The sequence below is a fragment of the Archocentrus centrarchus genome, unplaced genomic scaffold (assembly GCF_007364275.1).
Source record: "Archocentrus centrarchus isolate MPI-CPG fArcCen1 unplaced genomic scaffold, fArcCen1 scaffold_43_ctg1, whole genome shotgun sequence".
Taxonomy (NCBI): Eukaryota; Metazoa; Chordata; class Actinopteri; order Cichliformes; family Cichlidae; genus Archocentrus; species Archocentrus centrarchus.
The window spans coordinates 1019732-1040846 of record NW_022060269.1 but is presented as its reverse complement, the minus strand read 5'-3'; positions in this window follow the sequence as shown (position 1 = coordinate 1040846).

Genomic DNA, 21115 nt, shown 5'->3' with positions numbered 1-21115 from the left:
GAGGCTGCACAGGTAGTCCAACTCCTCCAGGACTGCACATCAATATGTACCATTGTCAGAAGGTTTGCTGTGTCTCCCAGCACAGTCTCAGACCATGGAGGAGATTTCAGGAGACAGGCAGGAACTCTAGGAGAGCTGGACAGGGCCGTAGAAGGTCCTTAACCCATCAGCAGGACCAGGATCTGCTCCTTTGTGCAAAGAGGAACAGGATGAGCACTGCAGAGCTACAAAATGACCTCCAGCAGCCACTGGTGTGAATGTCTCTGAGCAAAAAGTCAGAAACAGACATTAAAAAAAAGAAAAAAAAGAAAAGAAACAGACATCATGAGGGTAGACTGAGGGCCCTGCATCTTCTAGTGGGCCCTGTGCTCACTGCCTGGCACCGTGGAGCCTGACTGGCATTTGCATAGAATACCAGAAATGGTAGGCCAACCATTGGTGCCCAGTGCTTTTCACAGATGAGAGCAGGTTCAACCTGAGCACATGTGGCAGATGTGAAAGGGTCTGGAGAAGTCATGGAGAACCTTATGCTGCCTATAACTTTATTCAGCATGACTAGCTGGGTGGTGGGTCAGTGATGGTTGTGGGAGGCATATCATTGGAGGAATACACAGACCTCTACAGGCCAGGCAGCAGCACGCTGACTGCCACCAGGTATCAGGATGAAATCCTTGGACCCACTGTCAGACAGCATGCTGGTGCAGTGTGTCCTCAGTTCCCCCGGGTGCGCGACAATGCTCAGCCTCATGTACCAAGATGCAGGCATTCCTGGAGGAAGAAGGAATTGATAACAGTGACTGGCCCCCCATGCTCACGTGACCTGAACTATTTAATAGTAGCTAATATATACATAACGATAGCAGGATGATAGCAGATGAAACAGTTAAAGCAGCCAAAGAACAGAAAGCTTGTTGCGAGTTTAACCTTTTAGTAGTTTGAAGGTTAAATTCTGATGATCTCTCCAGACAATAAATGCATGCTTGGCCCTCTCCAGCCAATGTTGCCACTCTTCAGGTGGCAGCTGAACCACTAGAAGCTCACATTCCCAACATCATAATTCTGCTCTGTGGGAGAGTTAGACATCAGGAAAAGAAGGTGCAAGGTCAAAGCTTACCTTTGGGTCCACACCCATCCCAGAGTCAGACGCATCAACCTCAACAATTAATTGTAGTTTGGGGTCAGGTTGGACAAGGATTGGTGGTGAGGTGAATCTCTCCTTCTCCTGAGAGAAGGCTGCAACTGCCTTTGGTGACCAGACAAAAGGTATTTTTTTAGACGTTAATCACGTGAGAGGAAATGCTGCCTGACTGTAGTTTTGGATGAAAGGCTTGTAGAAGTTGTCAAACCTGAGGAAACATTGGAGCTGTTTTCTAATGGTAGGAATCTGCCATTCTGATACTGCCTTTATCTTCTCTGGACCTGTCTTTGCCTGCCCTCCTTCAAAAACAGAGCAAAGAAAAGTAACAGGTGATGTGTGGAACTCACACACTCACTCATTTTTCACTTTCACACAGAACTCCAGCTTTCAATCCGCTTATTGGAACAATTGATGTAAAGGTTGTATCTTTCTACCCAAGGGTATCCTAGAATAACAGGAGTACTGGGAGCAGAGAAGTATGTAAGTACTTACAGTGATTGCGAGAAACCAAGGAATAGATGGGTTCAGTATCCAGAAAGTTCTCTTTCACCCCAGAGTCAACTAAAGTCTGCAAGAACACCTTGACAAACACATTATGAACTGGTCTTAAATATTTGTGTTTAATAGATTTTCTTATGTATGTCCAAAGTTTATTGATTTTTTTTAATAAGTCTTAATTTTGATTGGGGATAATAGTGGTGGCAGTGTTGGATAAAACAACAAACTTTAGAGTTCTGGCTAGAAGAGCCAGAAGTATCTATATTTAGTTAGCCAGGGTTAGGAAGCTGCATCTATATACTGTACAGGTACACACAGATGCAAACACATGTAGCAGAAGTAACAAACTAACAAAATACTGCAATTTCACATGGTAAAACTAAAGTATAAACATCTTGTTTATGCATACAGCAAGTCATACTATTTGTCAGAAGAGAGGTGGGAGTGAGGTCCTGTTCAGGGACTCCAGTTAGCCAGTTAATGAACAGGCCTAACAGATCAGCTACAATTACCTGTGTTGAGCACCTGACATTTAAAAGTGATCGTGCTCCTAACTTTAAGGCTTAACAAAATCCAAACTAATGACCTTTGACCTTGACATGTTACTTTAAATTGGATATTTTAACACTGGAGTCTATGGGGACACACTCACATTGGGAACTTGCCTCAAGTGGCAATTGAAGGAACAGCAGTTTTTTGGTTTGTTTTGTTTTTTTGACGTTTTGGCTTATTTTTCAGTCCCAGAGGTTGCTCCTTGGAATGATCTGTGTGTCCATTTGTTTAAGTTAATCTGAGTTTTAAGTGTGAAATGCTGAAATGCAGGTATGGTTTGACCCCTTTATGAGGCTATTTTGGTGTGTGGTCTCAAATGTTGCAACATTCAAGCAAATGGAACCTAGCTATCTCTGCAAAGTGACCACACATGTTGGAATCAAAAACATTAAACTCACCTGAATCACAACATAGTCAGCAGCTCGTTTCTGGTAGAGCAGTTTGGCAGACATGAACAAATTCCAATCTGCTGGCCAGTGAGCAGTGAGGAAACTGAGTGTTACTTCCTGATTCCAGATTATTGGCTTGTACACAAAGAAAAAGCCAGATGCTTTGGCACATCTTCTACCAGCAGCATGTGGAAACCATGAATGTGTGTGAATGTGTGAAAACTGGTAGCAATGTGTGTGTAAATGACAGCAGTGTTTGTGTGTGATACTGTGAATGTGCATATGTGTGAATGTGTGAGCAGTGTGGAAGACGGATGAGTGTGTGAATTCATCTGACTTCCTGTATAGCAGTCAGCTGGAAGCTTTTGACTTAATTAAAACCTTTGTGTGTGTGTGTGTGTGTGTGTGTGTGTGTGTGTGTGTGTGTGTGTGTGTGTGTGTGTGTGTGTGTGTGTGTGTGTGTGTGTGTGTGTGTCTGTGTGTGTGTGTGTGTGTGTGTGTGAGAGAGAGAGAGAGAGAGAGAGAGAGACAGAGAGAGAGAGGAAAAACAGAAGAGACACAAACTCAAAGAAGCTGTTTAGGTGTGTGTGTGTATATATATATATATATATATATATATATATATATATATATATATATATATATATATATATATATATATATATATATATATATATTCCAAAAAATATAGTAGTACATATAGGTTTACATAGGTATGGGGTGTATGCTAGGTCTTTCACTATAGACAGTAGTTTTCTAAAAATAGCAATATATGCATCTTGCAGAGTAAGGCTTCATATTGCAGCCTTTCATATAATCTGCTATTTTTACTGCACACGCAGATGTTTGTTCCATAATTTGAGCCTTTAAAGAAGTCCCTCCTTAAAGGTGACATACTTTTTCAGAGGCAATGCTCATGTAAGCATATATTTTACACTGTAAACTAAGTTATATAAATTTACTGTGATGAAACATTTCATTACTGGTGCTACCAAAATTTTAAATGTTGGGTTAAAAATAGCTCAATAGTGCACATATAGTCTGAAACCTGGAAAAAACTGTTGAGTAACATGGTTGTTATTACTATGTTTTTTATGAGGTATTGCAGATAAGGAGTTCATACATCTGTTATGGTCTGCAGACCGTGTGGAGTGTGGGGAAGTGAGGGCCCAAATGCTGAACACAAGGCAGGCAGATGGAGGTAAACACAAAATGAGCTTTTATTGCAACTGATACAAAAATGTGAACATAAACTGAAAGAGCAAGAAAAACTATAACTACAGAAAATCTAAACTGGGTAAATACTAAAGCTAAAAATGCTGGAACTCAGGAACACTGGAGCTAGGATACACGGGAGCAGGAATGTGAGCAGGAACACACACAGACAGTAAATACATGAAGTAATGAGGGAAGGGGAAACAGGAGGGGAACACAGCTGAAAGACGAGACAAGGGAAGCAAAACGAAATCCAAAACATACAAGACCAGAGACTGTCAAAATAAGACAGGAAATATAACTAACACCTAGACCAAGACTAAGACACATGGACTAGACACAGAGACAGATGATAAACAGTAAGGAGAAAGGACACATATGCTTCTATACAGCTTCCTCCCACAGACCAAAGGCATGCAGTTAGTGGGGGTGATGGATGTGGTATTCAGGGGTGTAGAATTAGGTAGGGACAGTAGTGACATGTCTCTACCAGTATCAAATGATGGTTGTTATGTCCCTACAAATATTTCTGATTGAAATACCACAGTCTGTGCTTCTCCAGTGTAATTAGCACTGTACCTTTGGCACAGAGGGGGACTCCCCCAATGGTAATACCAAATCTACGCCCTTGGTGGTATTAGGTATGTTAAATAACAATGGTATAAAAACAGAGCATTCTGTGGATTGAACCAGTCATTACCTTCATTTTAAAAGAGACCTCACAGTCTGCTACAAAAATAAGAAACACTGCTCACATCAGCCTCTGCTTCACTGGACCTGCAGCCTGTCTTATCCACCATCCACACTGCTCCACCTTATTCTGCAGTCAGCTCTGTTCCTCAGGCCTGAAACTGTTCCTATCCAGGGTTAGGGTTTCACTCTTTAGTGCAAATAGATTTTCAAATGATGCACCAGTGCAGGTTTTGGGACAAAAAATAGCCACTGATTATTTCAGAAGGAGATACAGACATTTTTTACATAAAAGTATACAAAAGCAATGCTGTGCTGGTGTGTGAGTGTTTGAGGGAGAGGAGGAGTTCCTCTTTCCCTGAGGTCTATTGCTGTGCTGTCTCGTCAATAACCTTCATATTGACAGGTGAAGGGACACACACACACACACACAAAGGCAGGGACATCCCTCAACAATGTGACGACTACGTGTGTGTGTGTGTGTGCGTGTGCGTGTGCGTGTGTGTGTGTGTGTGTGTGTGTGTGTGTGTGTGTGTGTGTGTGTGTGTGTGTGTGTGTGTGTGTGTGTGTGTGTGTGTGTGTGTGTGTGTGTTCCCTCGAGCAGTAATGTGAATGAGGTTTTCAGGATTATGAAATGTTGCTGTGTGTCTTTACTTCTGTCAGTGAGCAGGTGGTCAGTCCAGTCTCATCAGCCTTTCCCTCAGTCACACACACAAACACACCCACCCGCAGTTGCTCTGTAGCAAAGGACAGATGTTTGTAGACAAGAACAGTGCACACAGAGGGAACATCTGTCAGAGACTCAGTAGCCCTTTTCAGACGTGCATTCTTTTCCATTAATCTGACAGCATCCAAACTTGTTGGTTTCATATATGAATGAGTCCCTTTAAACAAGTATTTCTTTGTAAAAGTTAAGACAGCAATCTCACTATTAACGTTAAATCACTTTCAACACAAGTCTGAATTTGCTGTCACATTAACAGATAGGCACACATAAGATTAGGACTCAAGCAATTTAAGGACTAAAGGACATGGCTGACACTTGTTTTCAGTCTTTGTCTCCTGGAAGCCTAAAAACCACTTTGCTATTCTGAAACCCAACTCTAACCATACACCTAACTTGGGTCACCACTGACCTGGTGGATGTTACAATTTTTCTGAAAGAAAAAATCCTGTTCTCTGTACCAAATATGCAGTGTCCTGAACCCTTTTATTGACTCAATCACAATTTGAAAGAAAAACAATCTTAATTGATTTGTACATCTCACTTAACCCCTGTGCAGGACTCTGAACACATTCTCGCTCATTAAAGTCTATTTTGAACAGTGATTAAACACAGTTGAAAACTGCTCGCGCTTGTTGTTAATGATGTAATTTAACCAATATCAACCAGTTCAGAGTGCACTGCCTGCAAGGGCCTGTTGAAAATTTATATCAACAGTCGATGGATACAATGAGAAGTGGTGAAGGAGAAACAAAAGGAGACCAGAGCACGAGACATAGGTTATGTCTCGTGCTCTTGTCTTCTCGTGAAAGTGGCTTTAATTCTGTAGCAGGTTCAGCTCAGTGATCACAGGGGGACTGGTAATCAATGGTTCACAATACTTTTATTCAGTAATGCACAGGAACATGTTCACTTCCAACTTTGCCGGCTTTGAAGTGTAGCGTCATTGTGCTGCCACGACTTATCTATGTCCTCCTTTCCACCCCTGCACCCACTATATGGGGAGAGAAAATAATTTCAAGGTGTACCACTCTTTCTGGTGCTGCTCTCTCAGTCAACTTGCCCCACTTCTCTCTCCTACAGCCACAAACCACGCCCCACTGCCACATAACGCACCTCCATCCTATTGATCACCTCAAATTTTAACAGCTGTGAAGTCAGATACCACCAGGTGATCTGGGTGTTGGCACCCTTCATGCAGTGGAACCACTGCAATGGGGCATGGTCCGAGCAGAGGGTGAATGGGAGCCTCAGCAGGTACCAGGACAGGGAGCCAACCGCCCACTGGATTGCCAAGCACTCTTTTCCACAGTGCTACAGCGAGTTTCACACTCACACAATTTTGGGCTAATGTGGTGTACTGGGTGGTCAATCTCCTGCACCGGCTGGGACAAAATGACCCCAGCCCTCTGTTTGAAGCATCAGACTACAGGACAAAAGAGAGAAAAGTTAGGGGTGTGGAGCAGTGGCTTCCCACAGAGGGCTTGCTTGGCTTCTCAAATGCCACTTGGCACCTGTCTGTCCACTGGACCAGATCCGAGGCACCTTTCTGAATGAGGTCAGTCAGAGGACTGGTTAGATCTGTTAAGTTCAAGATGAAGGTAGTACCCAGTCAGCCCCACAAACCTCATCTCTTTTTCATCTTAGGCCGCAGGCAGGTTGCAATGGCAACCATGTTGTCCATTTGAAGGCACACCTGCCCGCTGCCCATGTGGTACACCAGATACTATACCTCCCTCCATCCAACTGCACACTTCTTTGGATTGGCAGTGAGCCCAGCCTGCCTCAAGGACTCCAGCCACCTGCCACATATACTCTGCCCAGGTGTTACTGTGGATGATGAAATCATCTAGATAGGCAGTAACATATGCAGCAAGAGGACACAGGACCTGATCCATAAGGCACTGGAAGGTGGCTAAAGCACTGGAACAAGCCAAAGGGAAGGGTGAGACATTGGTGCAAACTGTGGCACTGAAACTGGGGAACATCTGCACTCTGGGCCAATGAAAGAAGGTTATTGCAAAGGAGACAAGAACTGCTGGAATTTGACACCTTTGGCCCCAAGTCACCTCCAACATTCACCTGGCTCACCAGAGAGACAGACTCCGCCTCTCTCCACGCCTTTGGGAGGTTGAGGTGGTAAATCTGTGTTGCTCCACATCTGTCAGTCCACACAGCCTCATTGTCGACATCCCTCACTTGCCATGTGACCTCAAAAATTCCCAATTTAGAACTGGAAGAAGGGTGCAATACTGGTAAAAACTGTCTGGTTCTGGATTCACTATTGTACAGCCACTATTGATGTTCCTGAGCCTGGATCAAATTTTCATTATAATTTTCCAAATGATAATGAACCCAAAGTATAAAGGAGATCCATGGAGGCCTGGAGCACCAGCAGGGGATCCAGCCATTGGTCCCAGTTATCTTCATCACTAATTAACTTACATTAATGGATTTCAGAGTATTACTCACACACTCCACCAGACCATCAAGCTGTGGGTGACAAAGATTTGTCCGAATAGACTGAATACCTAATAATTCATAGAGGTCTCTCACACTGTGTGACATGAATGCTGTGCCATGGTCCTTTGGAATTTCTTTCAGGATGCCAGTGCAGGAGTTGACCTGAAACAGTGCTACACACTCTTAGCAGAAATGTTATGCAGGGACACTGCTTCAGGATATCAAGTTGCATAATCCACCAGAACTAATGCTAAGTGATGTCCTCATGCACTCCAGTGAATGAGATCTGTGCCGATTCACTCAAACGGAATCTTCATCTGTGGTAATGGGAGCAACTATGTTTTTGGAATGGCTGCTGGATTATCCAGCTGGCATTCGGGACAGGAAGGACACCACTGGCGCTTTTGCCACCAGATGCCAGGCCAATAAAATCAGGCCATGATTCTTTCCAGAATTTTGTCGTATCCCATTTGACCAGCCATGGAGTTATAATGACCCACATGGAATACAATTTCCATTCACTTCTCCCTCCTACAGCCAAGCCACAAACCACAGCCAGCTGGCTCAGACATTTTCAAATATTTCTAATGCAACATAATGTCTTATAATGTTTACTAGGTTCATGTTTGTTTTGATTTGATTTGTTTTAATTGTATATTGCAGAAGAAAACTAAAAAAGTCATCTTCATGACTAAATCAAAGCATATCATAGACATGTAAGTCATATGATAAATACAATACATATAAAACTTTTTCCTCATATAGGCCGGAACCCAGTCTCAGGAGATTCTCTGTGGCCATTACTATCTTGATTATTTACTCTATAGTGCATGTATATGTTGTAGAATTGGCCACATGAGGTAGACTAACTCTGAATACTGTGTTTTCCCTGTTTTGATGTAGGGTGCAATGATTGCTCATTAGTGTAATTTATACAGGCTGTGTGTGATCTAAAACACTGGAAGTTTGAGCACAGAAAAAACAAAACAAAACAGTTTTTATGTGATTCCTTTATTGTAAACAGCTACCTTTGCCCTGTGGATAAACGATCAAGGGAGATGCTCAGGGCCAAACTGGCTCTGGATTCCGGGGTCCTGGACTTGGAGAAACATCCTCCCCTTATTCCATCACAGAGTTCATGTGCCAGATGTCCTGCTGATCCTCTGAGACAGTACTCTTCTTCATATCTAATTTTATTTAATGCTGTCAAAGAAAATATATCATATACTGTTCATACAGCTGGCTATATTCACTGTTAAAAACAGAAACTGTGCTGGTCTAAGATCAGATTGTAAGGTAATGACCACTGTATGGCCTTTACCTTACAATGTAAAGCACCTTCAGGCGACTGTTGTGATTTGGTTCCATATAAATAAATTGAATTGAATTTTATCTTATTCTTAAACACAGAAGCAAACCAAATCACAATTTGGAGTAAAATTAGCAGGTTATACAGTCATGAAAAAAATTAGGAAAATTTTGTCTTTTTTAACATATTTGGGCATATGGATATTTAATATCAATTTTAACAATACTGGGATATTCAAGTAACATAAACAATGAAACCTGAATAAAAGACTTTTTAAAAATTCCTGTAAAAAGTAATTCTTAAAAAAAATGCAATTTCTGGTGAGGAATAAATTATAATTAAATTAAAACACCACTACATTTATTGCCACTTAAATTGGCTATAAACTCACTCACAGGTACATCACATCAGGTGTAAGTGATTAGAATATCATTACTCAGCATTTTGAAGGAGGCTTGCTCTATTTAGACCTCTTACATTTAGTTTGGTGTACTCCTGATTGTTGAAATGAGAATGAACATTTGTAGGTGACTGTTGTGTTGTGTTGTTGTGATTTGGCGCTATATAAATAAAATTGAATTGAACACCATGGTGAGATCAAAAGAGCTGTCTGATGCCTTCAGAAAGAAGACTGGAGCAGCTTATGAGTCTGGTCAGGGATTTCAAAATATCTCAAAAGAATCTGAAATATTTATGTGTGAGTGTGTGTGTAGATATAAAGGTATGCATACATGTATACAGTCACGGCCGAAAATATTGGCACCCCTGAAATTTTTACAGAAACTGAAGTATTTCTCCCAGAAAATGATTGCAATTACACATCTTTTGTTATGCACATGCTCATTTCCTTTGTGTGTTTTGGAAAAACAGAAAAAGAGAGAAAAAAAGCCAAAATTCATAAAATTCTATGCAAAACTCCAAAAATGGGCTGGACAAAATTACTGGCACCCTCAACTTAATATTAGTTGCACGCCCTTTAGAAAAAATAACTGAAATCAACCGCTTCCTATAACCATCAAAGCTTCTTACACCTCTTCAACTGGAATTTTGGTCCACTCTTCTTTTGCAAACTGCTCCAGGTCTCTTATATTTGAAGGCTGCCTTCTCCCAACAACAATTTTAAGATCTCTCCACAGGTGTTCAATGGGATTTAGATCCAGACTCATTGCTGGCCACTTCAGAACTCTCCAGCACTTTGTTTTCATCCATTTTTTTTTGTGTGCTTTTTGAAGTATGTTTGGGGTCATTGTCCTGCTGGAGGACCCATGACCTTGGACACAAGCCCAGCTTTCTGACACTGGGCCCTACATTGCAACCCACAATGCTTTGGTAATCTTCAGATTTCATGATGCCTTGCACACAGTCAAAGAATCCAGTGCCAGAAGCAGCAAAACAACCCCAAACAGAACCCCTCGTTGTGTTTTCAGTAAACAGTAGAATGACGTGCTTTACCAAAAAAGCTCTATCTTGGTCTCATCTGTCCACAGGACATTGTCCCAGAAGGATTTTGGCTTACTCACGCACATTTTGGCAAGCTGCAGTCTAACTTTTTTAAGTCTCTGTGTCAGCCGTGGGGTCCTCCGGGGTCTCCTGCCATAGTGTTTCATTCAAATGCTGACGGATAGTTCGTGCTGACACTGATGCACCCTGAGTCTGCAGGACAGCTTGAACTTCTTTAGAACTTGATTGGGGCTGCTTATCCACCATCAGGACTATCCTTTACTGCAACCTTTCATCAATTTTTCTCTTCCATCCACATCCAGGGAGATCAGCTACAGTGCCGTGGGCTGTAAACGTCTTGATTATGTTGTGCACTGTAGACAAAGGAACATCAAGATCTCTGGAGATGGACTTGTAACCTTGAGATTGTTGATATTTTTCTACAATGTTGGTTCTCAAGTCCTCAGACAGTTCTCTACTCCTCTTTCTGTTCTCCATGTTTAGTGTGGCACACACAGACACATAATGCAAAGACTGAATCAACTTCTCTCCTTTTTATCTGGTTTCAGATGTGATTTTTATATTGCCCACACCTGTTACTTTCCACAGGTGAGTTTAAACAAGAATCAAATGCTTGAAACAAAGTTTTTTATCCACAATTTTGAAAAGATGCCAACAATTGTCCAGCCCATTTTTGGAGTTTAGGATTTTGGCTTTTTTCCCTCTTTTTTTGTGTTTTTCCAATACACACAAAGGAAATGAGAATGTGCATAATAAAACACCTGTGATTGCAACAATTTTCTGGGAGAAATACTTCATTTTCTGGAAAATTTTCAGGGGTGCCAACATTTTCGGCCATGACTGTATAATTTCTTTATATTATTGTTAGTTAAATTTGTATTTATTCTTCTTTCATCACTGAAACTGTCATAAATATTACATGGGCCACATTGGGACCTGAGGACAGAATTTCATTCCACTGCATGCAAATGTGATGTGAATGACAATAAAGAATCCTTGAATCCTTGAAATCTATCATTCTACTGTCCAGAAAATCGTCTACAAGTTGAGGACATTCAAAACAACTGCCAACATGCCCAGGTCTGGTCATCCAAGGAAGTTCACCTAGAGAACGGACCACAAGATGCTTAAAAAAAGTCTCTAAAAACCTTAAAATGTCATCACAGGACATACAGCAGGCTCTTATTGCTGTTGATGTGAAAGTACATGCTTCTACAATCAGAAAGTGACTGCACAAGTTTAACTAGCATGGGAGGTGTGCAAGGAGGAAGCCTTTGCTCTCTAAGAGAAACGTGAAGTCCAGACTGAAGTTTGCCAGAGAGAACACAGATGAAGGCTTCTGGAATAATGTTCTTTGGACAGATGAGTGTAAAACTGAATTATTTGGACATTAGAGCAGGTTACATGTTGCAACAGGACCTGGCCAGCTTACCATCATGGACTCCACCATGAATTCTACTGTGTATCGGAGGATGCTTGAAGAAGATATGAGACCATCTGTAAAAGAAAAAAGGAAAACAAATGCCTGGAACATGACGATGACCCAGAATATACCAGTAAACTCATGGAGAAATGGCTGAAAACTGAGAAATAGAGAGTTCTGGACCTGAAATGGGTACATACAAGAAACCCCTCAAACATATCACAGCTGAAGAATTCGTGCATTGAGGAGTGGGGGAAACTTTCCTCACACCAATGTCAGAGACTAGTAGATGGCTACAAGAAGCACCCTAACCCTAAACCAAAGGCAATGTTCATGGCTAAGCTGGAAATATGGACCTTCCATGACAATTACCAAGACTATGTCAAGTACCCCATGAAAGTCTACTGGAAGATGTCAATGCAGCACTACGGACAATCCCTCCTGCAACCATCATTGAAACCAACCAGCTGATCTATACCACGACAACGGTGATCCTTGAGATGCAAGGTTATAAGATAAACAGCCACACAGTGCTGTACCCTCCATGGAGAAGGAGACTAGAGGCCAAGGTTAAGGCAGAATGGAGGGAAGTTGGCCACCTATCAGAACTGAAGAACGGTATGCTGAAGAAAGGGATACCTAAGAAATACAACAAGCTGTCCATATTTGAGGCCTTAGATACTGCCAAGCAGACTCTCAGCCTTGGCTAACCGCTTGAATAGGTATACCAGAAATATAGAAGCCAGGAGAATGAACCAGATTTTTGCCACTGAACATCTAAGGTATATTCTGCTAATGAGATGCACCCAGAATAGCTAACTGAAGGCTGGACAGTGCTGTTCCCCAAGGAGCAGAAGGGACCCATCCAACTACCAGCCAATAACCTGCTTCAGCACAACATGGGAGCTCCTGTCAGGCATCATAGCAGCTAAGATGAACAGGCAGATGGCTCAATACATTCGGGATCAATAAAGTACATTTCTATCTAAGAATTGGCAATAACACTGGAAAAGCAAAACACCAGCCACTCAAGACTGTAAGACCAGACTGACCAATCTCTGCACTGTATTGATTAATTACAAGAAAGCCTATTTTATCCAGGTTAAAAAGTACTTTTTATTTATAGGCTGTAAGCTTACTATTTATATGCTCTGAGCATATATGTATATATATATATATATATATATATATATATTAGGGGTGGGACTCGATTAAAAAAATTAATCGAATTAATTACAAGCTTTGTAATTAATTAATCGAAATTAATCGCATTTTAATCGCATTTCAATATTTGACATGAGAAATATTAATTTAAGTTTAGTTGATGAATAAATCAATATACATAAGCTTAAACTTCAAAATTTTGTTCATTTTCCCACCAGTCTACTACACAGACCAATGAAGGGTGGAAGTGCTCCTGTGATAAGCAAACACCTGAAATTAAAGTTAAGCATCATAACTGGATAGTTTTATTCAACATTAATGTCTCACTTGTTATAGTTGGAAATTAATCATTCTCTCAGCTGTATTCCTTGATGTTGAAATGTGTTATGCTTGTTTTAACAGCTTATTTTGAATTAAAGACTTAAAATTAAACCACAAAAAGGAGAAAAAGTTCGTTCTCCGTTTAACAGCTGCTTTTACACAGCTGTGCTTCACACTCACGGTTGCTAGGCGACATGAGCTACGCAGAGGTGACGGCAGCTGATATGAAGGCTAGCTGCTCACTTCCGGCCTTTGCGGTGTTCGTGGGCTGCGAAAGACGTGGGCCGGGTCCTTCGCAGGATGCGGCCCCTAATTTGGACATTGTGCGTCGATATAATCTGTATGCCGGGAACTCGCGCACTGAGAAACGTTCCACGGTGCAAAGTGCGATTAAAATGCGTTAAAATTTTTAACGCATTAATTTCCCCATAATTAATTAATCGAAATTAACGCGTTAAAGTCCCACCCCTAATATATATATATATATATATATATATATATATATATATATATATATATATATATATATATATATATATATATATAAAACAAGAAAGTATCAATGTATCACACATGGATTCTGGAATGCGTAAAACTATAAAAGATCAACAGGACCATAAAAACCTTCATCAGGAATTCAAGCCAATTGCACAAGTCACCATCAAGTGCCAGATTAACCAAGAGAATGCTCTCTCCCCACTGCTGTTCTGCATAGGCTTGAACTCCCTCAACCAAGATCATGAAGCAGACAAGTGATTAATCAGCTGAATGGGAAGAACAATATCTGGGCAATCAACACCTACACCCTGACAATCATCAGATACCCTGCTGGGATAATAAGCTGGCCAAAGAAGGAAGCCACTGATGGCAAGACAAGAAAGCTCACCTCAAACCCAGTACTCTGCGACTGTAGCAGAGGGAAGGAGGCCAAGGACTAGTGAGTGTCAAAATCTCTATACAGAATGAAACAACACAGATCCATGAGTACATCAGAAAGATAGTCACAACTGATCATGTACTTAGTGAATACCTCAGGCAGCAAAAACCTGAGAAAGAAGAGGCACAAGAACAGGAATGGAAGGAGAGGCCCTGCATGACATGTTCCACCAGCAGATCAGAGAAGTGGCTGACACAGAAAAATCCTACCAATGGCTGGACAAAGATGGACTGACAGACAGCACAGAGGTACCAATCATGGCAGCTCAAGAGCAACCTCTGAGTACAAGATCGATAGAGGCTGGAGTCTACCACTCAAGACAAGACCCCAGGAGCAGGCTGTGCAGAGATGCCCCTGAGACAATTTAGCACATAACAGCAGGGTGAACGATGCTAGCAGGCAGGGCATACATGGTACGCCATAACCAAGTGGCCGGTATAGTATACAGGAACATCTGTACCGAGAATGACCTGGAAGTCCCGAGGTCAAAATGGGATACGCTCCCAAGGGTGGTTGAGAATGACAGAGCCAAGATCCTGTGGGACTTCCAGATACAGACAGACAAACTAGTGATGAACAAACAAAGGAAGAAAGCTGTAGTGATGGTGACATCAAGAAGAAAGAAATCAAGAAGCTTGATAAATACCAAGGGCTCACAGAGGAGCTAGAGAGGATGTGGAAGATGAAGGTAACAGAGGTCCTCGTGGTACATGGAACACTGGGAGCAGTGACCCCCAAACTGGGAGAGTGGCTCCAGCAGGTTCCAGGAATGACATCTGAAATCTCTGTTCAGAAGAGCGCAGTTCTGGGGACAGCTAAGATACTGCGCAGGACCTTCAAGCTCCCAGGCCTCTGGTAGAGGACCCAAGTCTGGAAGACATAAGACCCCTCAGCACAGTCTCAAGAGCTCAAGAGCACAAAAGAGATTCCAGAAGGCAAGACAGTTACTCTAGGAGAGCTGGACAGGGCTGTAGAAGGTTCTTAACACATCATTAGGACAGGTATCTGCGCCTTTGTGTAAGGTGGAACAGGACAAGCACTGCCAGAGCCTTTCTTTTTTTTTTTTTTTACAGATTTTAAGCGTGTCTTTGAATTCTGCAGGCTGATCATTTTCATTCCCATCAAACGATGTTGCATGCTTTCATTCCTACCACATTTTCCAGTCCATATCAGTATTGATGTCCAAAATGATTTTTTTCCCCCAGTGAGATCTGATGTGTTTTCAAAGTGTTTAATTTTTTTGACAAGTTTATATTGATAGCACAGGGTTGTGAGTTGGTCCTATGCAGAGGCTACACACAGATTCCCAGACCATCATCTGCATGTTGTAGCTGTTTACTGTCACTGAGGCAGTTTCAAAAGCTTATTAAACAACCAATCTGTGTCTGTAGGCTGGACTTGCTGTACTGCTGTTGGTTCTTCAGATTGTTACAACATACAAAAAGCTAAAGAGAAACAAGGATTTAAAACAATGAAAAGTGTCCACTGCAGCCACTGTCTGTGCTTTTCATGCAGTTTTTTAAAATCTTTTATCTGTCACTTCCTTTTCTGTTCAGGCCCACGTTTCAGTCAATCAGCATTCAATGTATTCATACCCATGTCATCCATGTTCAGCTGCATACTGAATTTTTCAAGTGTTGCCCACAAGCACATATGTTTAGGTTAAATACAGTACAGTTCTGCAGTGGATTATTGCCTTATTCCTTTACTCTGTATAGCTAAACACTTGCACAAATGGGCACAAACACAGTGCTATAAATCCTGCATGAGACCTCAGAGGGTTGTGGTGGTTGATTTGAACTGTCGTAGAGCAGCATTGCAAATGGTATAGGGTTGTTCTGGATTATTGCTTTATGTTGATATATCCTAGAATAAAACTCACACACACAGAAGGAGAAAGAATGCCTGAGATGTGAAAATGATGGAGGAGAGAGAGAGAGAGAGAGAGGAGAATAGTAATCTAATGTCATTTCATACACACACACACACACACAGAAATACAAATATGATGCTTTGAAGGCACAGTGTTAATTGTGTGTGTGTGTGTGTGTGTGTGTGTGTGTGTGTGTGTGTGTGTGTGTGTGTGTGTGTGTGTGTGTGTGTGTGTGTGTGTGTGTGTGTGTGTGTGTGTGTGTGTGTGTGTGTGTGTGCGCGGGTGGACCTGTGGATTGATATGTGGTCAAATGAAAGAGGAAGGCTAGTGGATCGCGCTTGAATGGAGCTTAATTTACATGCTAATGTGCATGTGTGTGTGTATGTGTGAGTGCTGTAGATGATCATTTTAGTCTGGATCAGTGGCGAGATGAGATGACACTGCTACCAAGTGATGTCATATGCACATTTGACAGACTTGTAAAAAGGACGGATATTTCTTTTGTTAAGCTGACCAGATTTCTAGCTGTCAATCCACGTGCTCTCTTAGTTTCATAATTAGTTCCTTCGTAAGTTTGACTGCTTTACACCTGTGATATAAGGTAAGGTGTAATTTATTACAATATTGACAGCTGCATTCTGTTTACCACAGCAATTTCATCTTTCCGGTCATTGGTAATGTGTAAAAAGCTCAGTGGCGTGACAAAGGGTTAGGGTTGGTGGAAACACACTAAACCTTGTGGAAAGCCTTCCCAGAAGAGTTCAAGGTGTTACAGCAGTAAAAACATCACATTAAACCCTATGGATTAAGAATGGGATGTCACTCAAGTTCATATGAGTGAATACTTTTGGCAATATGGTGTACATCATGATCCCTAAATGTGATTGGTTTAAGTGTGTATTTAAAGCCTAAAACCTAACTTTAACTCACCTTATCAACCATTTATCTTTTAGAGTGTGGCTGTAGCTCAGGAGGTAGAACAGGACGCCTGCTACTCAGAAGGTTGGTGGTTCAATCAGTGGCTGCTCCAGTCTGCATGTATTCTTGGGCAAGATACTGAACCCCAAGTTGCTCTCCAATGAATGTGTGTGAAAGATAGAAAGCACTTAGCCATAGAAAGAAGTGCGTGTATAACGCATGAATGTGGCATGTTGTATTAAGTGCTTTGAGTGCTGAAAGTAAAGCAGAAAAGTGCTATATAAGAACCAGTCCATTTACCATTTAGAGCTCATTTTCAAAATGTTTACAATTTAGATATGCAAACAGCTGAAGAAGCTAGCAAAAGTCTACAAGGCAGAGGAGGCGAGGCCCATCGATGCAGAGCTGGAGCTCAGGCTGCTGATTTTATGGTCCTTCTCATACTTCATGTATCGGTTGGCCATTTCCACGTGCCACGGCCAGCCCAGGTTGAAGTGGAACTCTTTCAGCAGCTCAACGAGCTCACAGCTTACAGCTTTGATGGGGTGCTGAAAATAACTTGGTCCCAGCCTGTTATTGCATGAGCCCTGCACCCATACTGTTGTTTGGATAATGACTTGTTTCTGGTACTGTGTCTGGTACTAACACTGCAGCAGCTCTGCAGCTGAGAACACAAGGTCAGTAACAGTGAGAAAGAGCAGTGTGATTCCAGAATACTTGGATAAAGTTCTGTTTCTACAAAATGAAGAACCCACATATTCAGCCAGTGGTTTTGGTCATATAATGATGTGGAAGTGATGCATTTGCAAACATACTTCCACATTCTGTATTATTTATTTTTTATTCATCTAGTGACAAGAATTAATGGTTAGGTGCATAGTAAAGTGTAAAAATACAGTCCCATTTACTCTGACTGAAGAATCACTTCTGGATGAGAGTGTGACACCAAAGCTGACAATTAAATCAAACTATGAGATACCTGACATTTAACATCCACCAGGTCACCAGTGACCTGTGTAGGGTTAGGGCTCACTGACCTGTGTAGGGTTAGGGCTCACCGACCTGTGTAGGGTTAGGGCTAGGGTTAGTTTCATCTATTTAACATACCCAAATAGAAAAACTCAAACAGAAAAACCACAAGTTCAAAATGAAAGTAGGAGACTTGATTTGGAGGCGATCACTGGCTAATTCCCAGTGGTTGTTTACAGATTAAGGTTTGCTATTGCTTTTGCTGTAGAGTCACCTGTTGTGTCATGTGCAATACACAGAAGGGAAATGGGAGCTCTTTGAAGTCACAAACACTCACAATCACTCAAACATATTTGACCATGTACTAAATGAATTATCCATCAGGACCATTAAGTTCCACAGAGTGGTGGCATGGTAGGAGAATTCTGCCATGTTAATAAAATAAAATTAACTGCTCAGACTGATGCCAGGCATTGGTACCTGCAAATTAGTGCTAGGTGAATGCAAATAAAATACTAGAATGTAACTCACAAATACATAAGCACAAACTTCTTAATGGGCTGTACCACAGGCCATATTATTTGTCAGATAATTATATTTGAAAAAAGAGAGAGATCTGATTCAGCAGCCTTAGTGTTGATTTTAAATCTGTTGGGTCCCTAAGCAAAACTTCAGTGAGCACCCCTTCCAATTAGTGTTCACCTCATTATTATTCATTATTATTCATTTAATGAATAATCTGACATCAACAAGGACAACAACCTAAGCAGTCGCCTGCCTCACCCAGATCTTTGAGTGGCCTTGGCCTTACCCCTTAACTTAAACCGGTGCCGTTACTGGAACATTTTTTTTCACCAGGCTGCAAACATGCTTTTTTAATGTTGTTGTGTTGGGCATTATTAACATCAATGTTTATGGGAAGTAACCCGCTTTTGGGGCCAGGTTTTAGAACTTCCATATAGGCTTGATGTTTCACCCCTTGAGGTTCCCATTTTATCAACTTCTTTTCTGCACTGATACAATTAATGCAAACAGGAACAGCAGTGGAACGTGGTGCTGACATTTCCCTGCGTTCTTCTTTCTTTGAAGGTTAAAAAGTGGAAGAACAAAAGCAGACATGATGATTTAACTGACAAATGAAGAGGCACAGGATCTAGTGTTACCGTAGCAACCGAGAACCCATCACCCACTCGCATCAAAGCCCCACGATGCTCAACACTGCAACCATGGCAACTAGGCAGGCACAGCAACAGAAACAGGAAAAGCAAAGATAGATAGATAGATAGATAGATAGATAGATAGATAGATAGATAGATAGATAGATAGATAGATAGATAGATAGATAGTCTTTGTGCTTTAATCCATTCCAGCATTTTTCTGTGACTTTTGACCAACTTTTAAACTGCTACATTTTTCTGTCCCTTTTTTTGCAGTTTGAAATTAATTTGAATTTTCCGAGTTCTGTTTGATCCCAGCTTCATCTTTTGATTCAAGCTAAGTTTCACTGAGCAGAGGTGACACACATGCCTGGTCCACACAGGTCATTGTGACAGTAAAACTTTAACCATGAGGCTATCGCAAAAGCCTACACCTGATGTACAAAATATATAAACTAACATTAGCATAAACCCATGCTGTTGTGAAAATGTCCTGCAGTTAGTCAGTGAATTGAAACTAAGAAGAGGTGTCCTCTATGACATGACACAGAAAGCAGACTGCAAAGTCCACATTTAACTGCTACAATCAAAGAAAACTGAAGCTACTGGAGTAACTTTCAGAGATCCGCAACTTTAATATTAAGAATCTGTGGGTATATGAAAAATATGTATGAGAAATTAGGGTGGCTGTAGTTCAGGAGGCAAAGCAGGCCATCTACTAATCGAAAGGTTGGTGGTTTGACCCCTGGCTGACCAGGTAGTACCCTTGGGCAAGATACTGAACCCCAAGTTTCTCTCTTATGTGTTCATTGGAGTGTGAGTGTGTGTGAATGTCACATAGAAAGCACTTAAGTGTAGAAGAAAGTGCTTGTATGAATGGGTGAATGAGGCATGTTGTATAAAGCACTATATAAGAACCAGTCTGTTAACGAGAACTCAAAGCGATCTTAAAACAAAAGCTGCATAAAATTCTAAAAAGAAGAAGCAAAGACTCTTTTTTGCTTCATGTTGTCACATCAACACAAGACAGAATGTTTGTGCCGCTAATTAGGAGCTGAACAATTGTAGTACATAAGATCTGACCCCAAAAAATATCCAAGTCACTGTATAATTGCTACTACTTCCCGCAGTGACAATGAATGTTTGCACTGTATATCATGCAGTGAAGACTCATCCAATATGGATGTGATTCCAATGATATCTGCCACAGTACAGTCAGCAATAGCAACTTAATGTGAGCTATAACATTTGTGAATATGCAGCCTTTCTCTGCCACTAAATCACACTCTAGTTCAGCTCTTTCATGCTCTTATACCAGATCTGGCTTGTCTTTATATTGCTGCTGCTATTCATAAGAATTTCCTTGTTTTTTTAATTAGTGTGAAAGATTGAGCTGCAGTCACAGAGAAGTCCTCAAAATCCTTACCTTACTTATAACACTGTTTCCAAAAAATGTCAGTCCTGTGCAACATGTAAAACAAAGCAAAACGTAACAAGAAGGCAGCTCATCTAATCTGTGGCTGGTGTTTACTTTTAGGGAAAGTTTTGTATTTTGTACATAATTTTTTGTTCTTTTTTAATCTACTTTAGGAAGTTTGTAGTAAAAAACAGACGAGGGCAGCATGACACGTGTTTACTTAGATTACACAAACATTATGTAGGAGCAGGTGATAGATAATAGGTACTGATTTGTAAATAACTGGACATAACTTAATAACTTTTTACATAAAATTATCCAACAGTATATTTCTTACTAACCAGGCAGCGCATTCTCCTTCTCTTGACAACACTTTAAAGATAAAACACATTTTGGGGTCAGCTTGAATGAAAGGCGGATATGAAATGTAAACCTGAGGTCAGAGGTCAAATGTGACATGATATTAATCTTTATACTGTACTTTCTATATGTTGATA